This window comes from Equus caballus, chromosome 1 (genome assembly GCF_041296265.1).
Source record: "Equus caballus isolate H_3958 breed thoroughbred chromosome 1, TB-T2T, whole genome shotgun sequence".
In the NCBI taxonomy this organism is placed as follows: Eukaryota; Metazoa; Chordata; class Mammalia; order Perissodactyla; family Equidae; genus Equus; species Equus caballus.
Window position 1 is genome coordinate 170,972,186 of NC_091684.1, and position 14,090 is coordinate 170,986,275.

Here is a 14,090-nt window from a genome sequence, read left to right on the forward strand (position 1 = left end):
GAAGGAAGGAAGGAAGAAAGGAAGAAAGGAAGGAAGGAAGGAAGGAAGGAAGAAAGGAAGAAAGGAAGGAAGGAAGAAAGGAAGAAAGAAAGAAAAATTAGACCAGATGGACTTAATAGATATACATAGAACATTCCATCCAAAATCAGCAGACCGCACATTCTTCTCAAGTGCACATGGAGCATTCTCAAAGATATACCATATGTTGGGAAACAAGGCAAGCCTCAATACATTTAAGAAGATTGAAATCATATCAAGCATCTTTTCCGACCCTAATGCTATGAAACTAGAAATCAATTACAAGAAAAAAGCTTGGAAAGACACAAACATGTGGAGACTAAACAACGTGCTACTGAACAACCATTGGGTCAGTGAAGAAATCAAAAGAGAAATCAAAAAACGTCTGGAGACAAACAAAAATGAAAATACACCATACCAACTCTTATGGGATGCAGTGAAAGAGGTTCTAAGAGAGAAATTCATAGCAAAACAGGCCCACCTCTACAAACAAGATAAATCTCAAGTAATCTTAAACTACACCTAACACAACTAGAAAAACAGGAACAAAGTCCAAAGTCAGTAGAAGGAGTGAAATGATAAAAATTAGAGCAGAAATAAATGAAATAGAAACCAAAAAATCAGTAGAAAAACTCAATGAAACTAAGAGCTGGTTCTTTGAGAAGATAAACAAAATTGAAAAATTCAGCCAGACTCACTAAGAAAACAGAGACAAGGCTCAAATAAATAAAATTAGAAATGAAAGAGGAGAAATTACAATTGATACCACAGAAATACAAAAGCGTTATAAGAGAATACTATGAAAAACAATACACCAACAAATTGGATAACCTAGAAGAAATGCATAAATTCTTAGACTCATACAACCTCCCATAACTGAAGACAAAATAGAGAATACGAATAGAACAATCATAAGTAAAGAGATTGAAGCAGTAATCAAAAACCTCCCGAAAAATAAACGTCCAGGACCAGATGGCTTCTCTGGAGAATTCTACCAAACAGTCAAAGAAGATTTAATACCTATCCTTCTCAAACTATTCCAAAAAATTGAAGAAGATAGAATGCTTCCTAACACATTCTATGAGGCCAACACCACCCTGATCCCAAAACTAAACAAAGACAACAAAAAGAAGGAAAATTACAGGCCAATATCGTTGGTGAACATAGATGCAAAAATCCTCAACAAAATATTGGCAAACTGAATACAGTAATACATTAAAAGCACCACACACCATGATCAAGTAGGATTTATACCCGGGATTCAGGGATGGTTCAATACCCACAAATCAATCAATGTGATACACCACATTAACAAAATGAGGAATAAAAATCACGTGATATCTCAACAGACACAGAGAAGACATCTGACAAGATCCAATATCCATTTATGATAAAAACTCTCAATAAAATGTGTATAGAAGGAAAGTACCTCAACACAATAAAGGCCATATGTGAAAAAACCACAACCAACAGCATACTCAAAGGGGAAAAACTGAACGCCATCCCTCTGAGAACAGGAACAGGACAAGAGGGCCCACGCCACTCTTATTCAACATGGTACTGGAGGTTTTGGCCAGACCAATTAGGCAAGAAAAAGAAACAAATGATATCAAAATCGGAAAGGAAGAAGTGAAACTCTTGCATTTTGCAGATGACATGATCCTATATATGGAAAACCCTAAAGAATCCATCAGAAAACTACTAGAAATAATCAACAACTACAGCAAAATTGCAGGGTACAAAATCAACTTACAAAAATCAGTCACATTTCTATACTCTAATAATGAACTAGCAGAAAGAGAACTCAAGAATCAATCCCATTTACAAATGCAACAGAAAGAATAAAATATCCAGGAATAAATTTAACCAAGAAGGTGAAAGACCTATACAATGAAAACTACAAGACATTATCGAAAGAAATCAGAGATGACATAAAGAAATGGAAAGATATTTCATGCACATGGATTGGAAGAATAAACATAAAATATTCATATTACCTAAAGCAATCTACAGATTCAGTGCACTCCCAATCAGGATGCCAATGACATTCTTCACAGAAATAGAACAAAGAATCCCAAAATTTATATGGAACAACAAAAGACACCAAATAGCAAAAGCAATCCTGAGAAAAAAGAACAAAGCTGGAGGCATCATAATCCCTGACTTCAAAATACACTACAAAGCTATGGTAATCAAAACAGCATGGTTCTGGCACAAAAACAGACATCTGGATCAATGGAACAGAATTGAAAGCCCAAAAATAAAACCACACATCTACGGACAGCTAATCTTTGAAAAGGAGCCAAGAACATACAAAGGAGAAAGGAAATTCTCTTCAATAAATGGTGTTGGGAAAGCTGGACAGCCACATGCAAAAGAATGAAAGTAGACCGTTATTCATACACCATACACAAAAATTAACTCAAAATGGATTAAAGACTTGAAGGTAAGATCAGAAACCATAAAACTCCTAGAATAAAATATAGGCAGTACACTCTTTGACATCAGTTTTAGCAGCACCTTTTCAAATACCATGTCTATTCAGGAAAGGGAAACAAAAGAAAAAATAAACAAATGGGACTACATTAGACTAAAAGACCTTCTGCAAGGCAAAGGAACCACAAACAAAATGAAAAGACAATCCACTGACTGAAGGAAAACATTTTCAAATCATATATCTGACAAGAGGTTAATCTCCAAAATATGTAAAGAACTCATACAGATTGATAACAAAAAAATGAACACTCCAATCAATAATGGGCAGAGGATATGAATAGACATTTTTCCAAAGAAGATATACAGATGTCAAGGAGGTACATTAAAAGATGTTCAACATCACTAATCATTAGGGAAATGCAAATCAAAACAACACTAAGATATCACCTTGCACCCATTAAAATGGCTATAATCACAAAGACAAAAAATAGCAAATGTTGGAGAGGTCATGAAGAAAAGGGAACCCTTATACACTGCTGGTGTGAATGCAAACTGCTGCAGCCACTATGAAAGACAGTATGGAGATTTCTCAAAAAGTTAAGAATAAAAATAACATATTACCCAGCTATCCCACTACTGGGTATTTATCCAAAGAACTTGAAGTTGACAACTCAAAGAGACTTATGCACCCCTATGTTCATTGCAGCACCATTCACAACATCCAAGACATGAAAGCAACCCAAGTGCCCGTTGACTGATGACCGGATAAAGAAGATGTGGTATATATAGACAATGGCATACTACTCAGCCATAAAGAAATGACAAAATCATTCCATTCACAACAGGGATGGACCTTGAGGGTATTATGTTAAGTGAAATAAGCCGGACAGAGAAAGGCAAATTGCATGATTTCACTCATATGCAGAAGATAACAAATACATGGATAAAGAGAACAGATTAGTGGTTACCAGAGAGGAAGGGGGTTATAGGGCAAAACATGCAAAGGGGCACATACATATGGTGATGGATAACAATTAGACTATTGGATCAGGGCTGGCCCTCTGGCATAGTGGTTAAGTTTGGTGCACTCTGCTTCGGTGGCCTGGGTTCATGGGTTCAAATCCCATGCCGAGACCTACACCACTCCTCAGCCGTGTTGTGGCAGTGACCCACATATAAAGTGGAGGAAGATTGGCACAGATGCTAATTCAGGACTAACTTTTCTTAAGCAAAAAAAGAGGAGGATTGGCCGCAGATTTTAGCTCAGGGCTAATCTTCCTCAACAGCAACAACAAAAAAGTTAGACGGTGGTGAGCACGATACAGTCTATACAGAATACCAATAAATAATAATGTACACCTGAAATTTCACGAAGCTGTAAACTGTTATGATTTCAATGAAATAATAAAAATTAAAAAACAAGTTTAAAAACAAGATTTACACAAAGATGTTTATGAGATTTCTTAAGAGCAATAAGCTTATAATTTGACAAAGTGAGGTGAAAACCCTCTGTCAAAACAAATTCACTTCAGTGGGGGATGAGGCATGTTTTAAAAATACTTTAACCAATCACAACAGGTGTCCAGTATTAGTTGACTGGCATCCCTCTGATTTGTCCCATGTGCCTTAGCGCTATAAGCAGTCTCCTATCATTACTCAATCTGTCCATCAGCCAAGGACCACAACCTGGGCTGGCCAGATTCCTTCCAGGGAACTGAGTTTCCATTCTTGCTTCCCTGTCATTTCCTAAAGGAAACCTGAGTGATGGAATGTGAGTGGCTTAGAGCAGAGCCTCACCAATAGGAGAAAATAATGCAAGGAGTATTCCCTTCCCATGGGGCCTGCGGCAACATCTCTCCAGCAAAGGACACCACTTACTGAGTTAAGCTGGGCTGTTGGCTCTGAAATCTGGCAGAAAGTGAAAATAGTGACTAATTGTATAAAATGGGTAAAGGAAAATTCTGGAATACTATATACATTTTGTTCTGTGCTCACTTCAAGAAAAGTTTTAGAAGAATAAAATTGTAAGTAGGTCAAGTCAAGCAAGCAGATCATAAGTCTAGGGTTATTCTTGCTCTTCCTGTACTTTCACTTTTTCATCTGTAAAATACCAGCAGCCATATAGGCTGGCCCAGCTCTCCTCCCATAGGTTGATAAATGAGGGTCTTTGGTTAGAAGAGCAGGCATTTTTGTTTTTCCAGCAGTGAAGTATGCTGATACTCTAAACTGAAACAAAGAACAAGAACTTTAATGAAAAGAAGTGTCCAACCTGGTAATCATATGCATTTGAAACAGCTCATCAGAAAAGTCCACCACCACTGAGGGCAAAATGTCAAGAACAGTTAAGAGCTCTTAGGCTGTTGTCATGAGTGTGGAAAATAACTGAAATATTCCGCTATGAGAGAAAAGATAAATAAATGATGGCACATCTCTAGGATGGAAAACCATGTTGGCATTATAAATTACACTCTACGAGAAAGTTTATGGGAATAGGAAAGCATTCCCTTTATATTGTGAAGCAAAAAAAGTAGACCATAAGATGATGTATAATATCGATACTAAACCTCTAAATCTCAAGTTTGTGTGCCTGATGCATAATAAGCCAATCACTGAAACACCAATGCTTGGAGATGGAGAAAGATTTATTCAAATTGGCCCAAACAAGAAGGTGGGACGATAGGTTCTTTCAAGTCCATCTTAAGGAAAGAAGAAAGCAAGCCGTCTTTATAGAGCTAAGGGGCTTGGGGGGAGGAGTTTCAGAGAAATGAGGGGCAAGTCCATGTTTCTTTCCCTCCAGATAGGCTCTTAGGCAACCAGACTTCTGGGCATCAATGGTAGCTGGGGGCTGGTTATCTGGCGGTGGTAACTTCCTTAAAGGCATTCTTTTTCTTCTGAAAAACAAGCTCATAAATCCTTGTGACTCTTGAGTCACCTTTCAGGTTAAACAAGAAAACAGCAAATTAAAATTAACTTCTTTTGTCCATGTCGGCAGTGGGAAGAAGGTCGAAGTGGAATCATGTTCTTAATTAATATTTACAGTAACCCTCAGGTACTCAGATTCAATATTACACATTTTAGTTTTAAACATAACCAGAAAAAAATACTGGTTGGAAATTTATAAACATGAAGAGAATTTATCTCTGGTTGATGAGATTACAGCTGTGGTTTTGTGTGTGTGTGTGTGATTTTTTCCAGTTTTCTGACATTTGTGTATTGAATTTGTATTACTTCCGTAATAAGAAAAAATAAGAATGTTAATTAAAATTTTGGCTCCTTAAATCAGATATTCTGATGTCTTTTCCAGCCCCACAAGATCCCTCTTCTCACTGCAGTGGGGACCACACACTCACCTAGAATCTTTGATTCCTCCTCCAGGTGTATGATGCTGATAGAGGAATTTTTGGAAACCTAGGGTTTGCTCTGAGAATTCTTGACTGACTTTTATGGGATAATTCCACTTCTTTTCCCCTAGCACCCCTCAAGAAGAATGCTTCACTCTCTGCACAACTGGAATTACCTTTTTGTTGTCTTTCAGAGGGCTGCTTAGTAACACATAACATCCAGGGAAACTCTTCTTGCTATAAGAATATTTTTCTCCAAGATGAATCATCATGTACTTCTCCCTTGGTCTCCTGCCATTCGTTCTTAGGAAGGCAAAGCTTGGCATCAGAAAGAACATGTGAGTTTAGAATGAGGACAGATAGAGTATCATTAAAAGCCCTGACTTTTTTTTTAATATGTTAGAGCACACATTTTTTTATTTTCATTATTTTTTTTATTTTTCATTATAACAACTCTACCATTATTGCCACTTTTGCTATCTTTCCATAACCAATTTCTTAAGGGTAAGGACTTAACACATTTTTTAAAGAATGCTTTTTTTTTTTGAGGAAGATTAGCCCTGAGCTAACATCTGCTGCCAATCCTCCTCTTTTTTTGCTGAGGAAGATTGGCCCTGAGTTAACATCTGAAGCCAATCCTCCTCTTTTTTTGCTGAGGAATATTGGCCCTGAGCTAACATCCGTGCCCATCTTCCTCTGCTTTATATGTGGGACGCCTACCACAGCATGGCTTGTCAAGTGGTGCCATGTCCCCACCCGGGATCTGAACCGGAGACCCCAGGGCCTCCAAAGCAGAACGTGTGAACTTAACCACTGCACCACCAGGTCAGCCCCAGCCCTGATATTTTTAAGCTGTGGTAAAACATGAAGAAAAGGCAAAATACCCAACAAGCATCACCTTTGACCAGCAATACTGCTGCTCTGCATGGTGGAAGGGAAGCCAGGTCTTCCCAGCACATTTACCTACACAGGTAACACTGTTAGCAGAGCAATCTTCAAAAGAGGGAAAAGATTACATTTGTGTGTACATACGTGAGTGCGTGTGTATGTATCCGTCATGGAGGTGGTATGTGAAATGGGTGGTGACTGTGTGTGTCTCTCTCCTATAGATGTCCCCGCATAAGAAACCCAAGAGTTAGGCAGAGAGAGAGAGAGATGCTCTCTCCTGGGAGCAAGGGAGAGGGGGTTTGCCGTCCTTGACTGACCTCTCTGTTGGTCCTGGAGATTCCAATTTAGCCCATGGGGACACAGTGCCCCCCTGTGGTCGGCATGGTTCTTCCTAACTTTCCCCAGTTCCAGCTCTCTTCCTAAATCTCCCATCGTTCTTTGTGATTCTAGAATAAGCTACATAGGGAGGGCCTGATACCATGGTCTGTGGCTCCTGCTCACTCTCAAGATCAGAGCTCAGAAGCTCAGAGGAGAGGTGGGGTGACTTCATAGAAGCTGAGCCACAAACTCCCTACATTTTGTCTCTGTTTCAGCCTTAGGACTCCTGTTTCTCTCTTCCTCTCATTCTCAAGGAATTTGTTTCCTCGACTTTAGGGACAGAAGCCCGAGATAGCTAAGAGAGGGTTCAGTGGGAAGGAGAATAAAACTAGAAGAACACACGATGAGAGACTTGTGGTTGCAGCTTGAAAATTCTGGAACTCACGAAGAGATGCTAAAGGGTGATTCTCTGAAGGCACACACAATGCAGTGGGGCTGTAGCAGGGGGGATGGAGGCTAAGCTTCCGAGAGCACTCCTCAAAGAGTTAAGGGAAGTGCCAGAGGGGGGATGTCACCTTTCTGGAGAGACTTTAGGGCCAACTGGAAAGGGAGAGTCAGTTCTGACCAGAGGCCAGGGGTGTGGTCAGGGTAAATGGTGCCCAGAGCAATGTAAGTTGTTTGCATCCTCTCTCCTCGCCAACATCAGAATTTCCCCCAAACTGGGTACATATATAGTAAAAGTAGAAAGCATTCTTTATTTGACATTCAACAAATCTGAAGCTAGCAACTTAGAACAAAACTGAAATAAAAACGAAATGATCTACAAGTGGTGTTTTTAAGCATCCCCACAGACTGGGCCTTGGAGGCGTAACCCCTGGCTGCACCCCTTTTGTGTCACCTTTGCTAGTGGCCAGGAACTCCTCCCTCAGGTCAGTTGGGGGATGTCAGGGCCCCTGGCTGGTTGGCACACTCACATATACCAACCCACTCCAATTCCAGCAGCTGTTCCTTGTGCTCCATCAGACCAGAGCCAGGAGCCAGGGACTGTTTCCTATAGTGAGAGAGGCAAGACATGGGGATCTGCCTTCAGGGGAGGGCTGAGCTGGCAGGAATTGTCTCTGGAGCTCTTAGGCTTTTGTTCCTCGGTGTGTCTGGATCCCATGTTGGTCTCTGACTGACCACGTCCTTCCCTGCTCTGGGATAGTCCCTAACTCTGGTTTCTCTTTGGTGTTGTTCCCCATCTCCCTTTCTTCTCAAATTATCATTATAGAACCGTAATATCCAACCAAATCTCAGCTTGTGAGCAGTGGAAAGGTAGGGGAGCTCCAAAGTGTTACTTCAGAGAACGATCTATTGGCGGCAAAATATGAAAAGGTGGCTCCAGGTGGGAGGGCTGTTGGAGGTCCCATTATCTCAGGCGGCGGGCGGGGGGGGGGGGGTTCTATTTAAATATATGAAAAATACATGTGTAGGAGTGGATACTGAGGGGTGAGGGAGGCGCAAAAGGGCTGAGGAGACTTGAAAATTCTTCCACATAGATTCTCTTGTGATTCCAACTAGCTTTCCCTCTTATCTTTTTTCCATCCTGCATATCTCCCATCCTAATTTTATTTTTATTTTTCAACTCTGGTGATTCTAATTTTCTTCATTTGCAAACTATCTCTCAAGGTTGAGTAAATCAAGGTTCACTCCTGAATATGGCTTCTAGTCACTACACCCCAGCTAACTCAGCTCTCCCTCCTGTCCAGTGGTTCTCATTCCATCCTTCCTCATTTCAAGATCATTCAGAAATCACGTTCATCTTCTGCTCCCTTACAGCCCTCTCTCAGTCCTTGCTGGTGATTCATATCTTCTAAAAATGATCAAGATTTTTCCTTTTCCTGACCCTGATGTTCCCTTGATGGAGCCATTCTCTAGCTTTATCCCACTTCTTGATATTATAGGCCTCAAGCTGAAAACGGTCTTGGTCTTGGTGTAAGGATCTTGGGGAAGGGATTGGAAATAGTCACGGGAAGAAAAGAAAGCTTTAATGACTGAAAGCAGAGGCAGCTGAAGAGGACCCTAAGGGCTCCTGGGATGGGAGGGCACAAAAAGTGCATGACTCACTCTTGCTTGAAATCTCCCAACTCTGTGCATTACATTAAATGCTGATAGCATCGGTGACTCAGAAATATATGAAGAGCCCTGGAATCTAATGTACTTCTCCTCAAGCCTCCTTTCTATAGTCACACAAACCCTCTGTACCAGGAACAGCTCTCTAATGTCTACATAATCTTCTCCATACCAGTTGATCGCTTGCAAACTCCTGTATTGTTACAGTCTAGATTTTCACATAACTTACGTTCTTCTGACAGCTTTGGATGTCAAATGTTTCTTAAGTAATTATAGTTATTAGATAGTTTTTTAAAAATTAATTTCAATTTGAAGGTATTTCACACTGTTAAAGCCATGGCAACTGGTATTGTCAGTACAATTTTGAATCAATATTTAGATTTGGGAATAAATTGTGAATTTTACATATCATGGTCTACCATTGGAATGGGGTTGCATGTGTTAAATTAATATGATCACAGGAAATATTATTGATTATTTTAACTTTATCATATGAAGTGCTATGACTTATATTGAAATTTTTACCACTTCTTAAAGCTCTATCTAGATACATAAAGTATTTAAAGAGTGGCAAATTTCATACATGCTGTCCAAACCTACAAATATATCAATTTAAGACTAAAATTGTTGAATATTGCAAAATACGCCTCAGCTGCCCTGTACAACTGTTGGCGATATTGTGCTAATTTGTGAGTACCTTCAGAAATGTGCACTGGAACATGAAGGGAAAGAAGGAAATAGATGCTTGGCATCATGATCATAATGTTAAAATGCATCGCAGTCATGCTATCTGAGAGGAAGAATTTAACGTTAGTCTTTTCTTTACCAATCTGCCCCTGCTGCCAGATCCTCCCAGCACTTGGAAGCTTTGTCTGTCTCTAGTCCTGATAGAGGCACAATCTACAAGCAGTCTCGTCATTCAGACATAGTCATCTTTTAAGGATCTTGGGCAAGAGATGTGGAGAAGTGTTTCCCTTGCACTAGATCCAGGGCAGTCATGAAAGCAAAGATTTAGCATCATGGGTTGCACCAGATCCCAAGGGACAGAGGGACCTCTGTATTTTCTAGTAAATTTATTATTTCATATGTTCTGGCTCCAAGGGTAGCTCTGGCTGTATCTTCGGCACTTAGGCAAAATCAGGTACATAGTCATGGTGGGTTCCTAGTAAGTATCTGAACAAATATTTTTGGAGTGACTGGAATGAGTGCCTGAAAAAGATGTGTTGCTGGGTCCTTGGATGTCCTAGAGTTGGCGAATTTTAAGAAGAGTTTCATTAGGGTACAGATAAGGGAGAGACAGCTTCACGGCAGGAGAAGTTTAGAACTGTTGGCCACAAAGAGACTAGTTTGGAAAGGTTCTCTAAACGTAGCAGACAAACTCTTGAGTTGGCTTTGCATGGACATAAGGAAGGTAGTTTCTACTTGAGCCATGAAGGCTGGGCCCAGAGTTCAGACTGAAAGAAGCCTGCTTCTTCAGAGATCAGGGGATAAATAGCTGTGGCCTGCAACGGGGACTGGCAGTACGTGTGAACTTTGAGATGAACCAGAGCAGGCTTCAAAGCCCCATGAGACTGTGCCAAGCTGAGCTGTGTGGAGTGAGCTAGTGTCTATGAATTTTCTCTAATGCTATCAAGTATGTACTGTGAAAAGTCATTGTCACGTGGTAAAATAGTATGTGTTCTTTCCATAAGTGCCCATCAGAGGAAACGAGGAGACCCATACCGAGGAGGCAGAGGGATAGAACAGGACCTCAGGCTACACTTTTTAGGGAAAAGGACTTCGTCCTTTAAATTCATATCACAACAAGTTAACCAACTGACCGCAAAGCTGGCTAAGGAGTTCTCAGTGTGGACATGTCCTTGAGCTCTGCTCTGACGATGCCACTTCCTCCTACTCCTGCTCTCCCTGTCCATCCAGAGGCTTAAGGGGAGAAGTTCTAGAGAACAGACTTGGTGAATTTCAAGGGCTAGCAGGAAAGGGTCATTTTTATAGACTTGCACTTTTCCAGAAATTTTAAGGATCTGTTGAAAAAAGTCAGACTGTATTTCTTATCTATAGCTCCTGCCAAGAAAATAGAGTCTGTAGTGTGGAAATCTTAACTGTCTAAGGCCTGAAAGCAAACTTAGATTGTAAACTGCCTTCTGGGCACACTGATATGCATCTACATAGTTTAGGGGAAAAGTCCTCCATTCGAAGAGCCTGTGGCTCCTTGCTTAGGGGGAGAAAGAAATTTGGCTGAAGCTTTAGCAAGCTGTCAGAAAATGATTACTGGGATATAAAGAGACAATTCACAACAGAGATTTAGGACTAATGACGTGAACATTGGGGAGATATGACTAGTAGTGATATGCATGTTAAAACACTAGGACACAATTTCTCCTAATAAAATAGCAAGGTTGCAGTGAAACCTATATTCTATGCATAGCAGATGGCATTGTAAATAGGTGTAAACCTTTTGGAAGGCAGTTTGCAACATGTCAAGAGCCAAAAGGATATTCATGTCCTTTGATCCATTGAAGCCAATATTGTTATTCTGTAAACATTTACAGAGTCCCTTCCATATGACAAATAACATTCTAAGCCGAGGCATCAGAGATTGAGGCTGTAGATTGTGCCCTTCAGGAACTGACAGTCTGCTGGGGGAAAACATACCTATAATTGGATAATAACAATACAAAAGTGAGAAGGGAAGTGGCCTCACTGCAGGTCTGTGTTGAGTGTAGCAGGGGACAGGATAGGTTTCCTGCAGGAGATGACACCAAACTGAATCTGGAAGGATCAAATAATTCTAGGGGATAATTTCCATAGAAGACGAAGTGGGGAGGGATGTTCCAGGCAGAGCCAGAATAAGACCTGGAGGTGGCTGTGCATGGCTGGAGGATAGGCCTGGAAGAGATTTCAGGAAGTTATTCAGCCATTCTCTAGGCTCACTTTCGAAAACTTTACACACATTTAGTTTCTTTCCCTTGACTCTGGTTTTCATTTTCTGCCCAGAGGCACATATTCATCCCTTCGCTTCCCTGGGACAGACATAGGCAAATCCTGCCACCTTGGCCACAGACTCCGCTGTGGTAGCAACTGGCAACCATGAGCTGTGCTCCCCGGGTTCCTTTAGCAGCAGGCAGGACTTCATGACCCCTGAGCTCCTAAGAGGAAGCAGAGATGACTCCCTGGGTAGGAAAGACTGGCAGCTGGAGCCACAGGGCACAGAACAGACAGCACTCCATGGTCCTTTTCTTTTTCCGTAGCATCTCCATCTGGCAAGGGGCCCCTGGTGCCTTGGGGTGGAGGCTGGCTTGTTGCTCAGGCTGGGTTGCATTTGGCCAAAGGACTTATGCTTTCTAGTTAGTGTGTTCCTCCTTAGCCACTGCCCTTCTGGATAAAACAGTACAAGAGGACCCCTTCTTCATATGATCTGTGGCAAAAAAGAGGCTCAAGGAGTCAAGACAATTATTTGGGGAGCCCAGCAGTTGGAGCTGCCTTCCATTTACTTCTCTTCACCCTGCAGGCCATGTGTGGGTCTGATTTCCCCAAGGACCACTGGGCTCCTGCTGTGCAGCCTCCCCACACATTGCTTGAGGTCTATTGGAGTGTCAGGACTCAAAGTCTCAACTTTCATCCCTGGAAGATAATGGGGCAGTACCCGTTACTCAGCCCCACTGCCTCCAGTCCCTCCCTACTACTGGGGGCTATACAATACACTTGGAGCAGAGAGCCTCAACACCCATCCAGCCACAGACCCCCAACTCTAACCCCATGCGATCCTCAGCCCAGGGCCTAGCAAAGGGGGCCACGTGCACAGGACCACGACTCTGAATGTGAGGATTCTCACTGGAGGGGTAGAGAGAGCTGTGGTGACCCTTCTGTGGTCCCAGGGAGAAGAGTGGGTAAGGGGCCAAGTGAGGTAGTTATAAATCAGGTGAAGTGAGCGAAGAGAGAGATGCTTTCTTAGTTTGCAGCATGAAGCAGGTTTCTAATGGTGGAGACTTGGTTTTTATTTAATTTGAAGGGCTCACCATTATTCTAGGCTGCTTCTCACTTAGGAGCTCTCTGACTTTGGGCAGGTCATTGAAACTTCCCGAGACAGCTCCTTCCATCTCAGTTCCTGGAAGGAATCTAGACACAAGAAATATGATTAGGACTGTGCTGGGCCAGGGCAGAGGGATGGGAATAAAGGAAGGAGAAGCTCTGGAGAAGAAAAGGTAGGAGGAGGGTCAAGTAGAAGAGGGTGTGACCCAGTGAGTTTTCGAGAGAGTGCAAAAGAGAGTGTAGAAAAAGTCAGGTGGAGGGTGGAGACAATTTGCAATACTGCATTTCTGGACTGGGAGGCGGGAAAGATAGGTGTCTCAGGAAGGGACTGATCCCCACTTCATGTCTTTCACAGAAAACGTGGTTCTGACATGGGCCATCCTCCAGTTCTGCTACTAGATCAAACTATTTTCTCCAGGCCCTGGGCTTGTACAGCGCCCTCACGACTACCTGAGGCCCAGGATCCTGCATGGGTCCCGTCAGCAAGGCCACGTGACGACGCAGCGCAGGGGAATGGTCTCCAGGGGCTGCCAGCGCTCCAATACCTTCATTCCCCAGAGCCTAGGAAGGATAAATGACACATACAGCGCCACACCTCCGTGGTCTGAGAATCCTGCAGTGGACAACTGACACTTGAGCCTCTGAAAACTCGAGATCACCCAGGACATGGTATCCCCGGGTCCTGGCTCCCTGACTGTCCTCACAGGTCTAGGATCTGTTCCCAGAGCATCTGCGTGGCCTTTGCAGAACCAGGTGGTTCATCTGGACGGTAGGACTCCAAGGCCACGAGGCCCTACAGGCGGTCTGGTGACCCCAGCGCCCTAACTGGATTGCCTTCTGTGGTCTCCCCCTCATTCGACTTCTTCCCGGAATCTCCACCCCTCACTGACCCCAGCCCGCCAGCTCTCTCAGGGTGCCTCATGTGGCAGGGGGTGGGAGTGAGGAGAC

General features: G+C 42.4%; 1 long non-coding RNA gene across 4 annotated transcripts in view; it reads right to left on the reverse strand.

Moving 5' to 3' along the window:
* LOC106782198 (uncharacterized) overlaps nt 1–14,090 on the reverse strand; it is a 42,032-nt gene that overhangs the window by 25,297 nt on the left and 2,645 nt on the right. The window contains exons 3-5 of one of the 4 annotated variants that reach the window (XR_011427802.1): nt 13,130–13,703; nt 5,972–12,734; nt 5,079–5,345 (exon numbers count right to left, since the gene is read on the reverse strand). This is a non-coding gene — a long non-coding RNA (uncharacterized lncRNA). Of the gene's footprint in view, nt 1–5,078; nt 5,387–5,971; nt 12,735–13,129; nt 13,704–14,090 lie in introns of those variants that run through there. The other 3 variants (XR_011427801.1, XR_011427800.1, XR_011427803.1) reach the window with 3 other exon arrangements.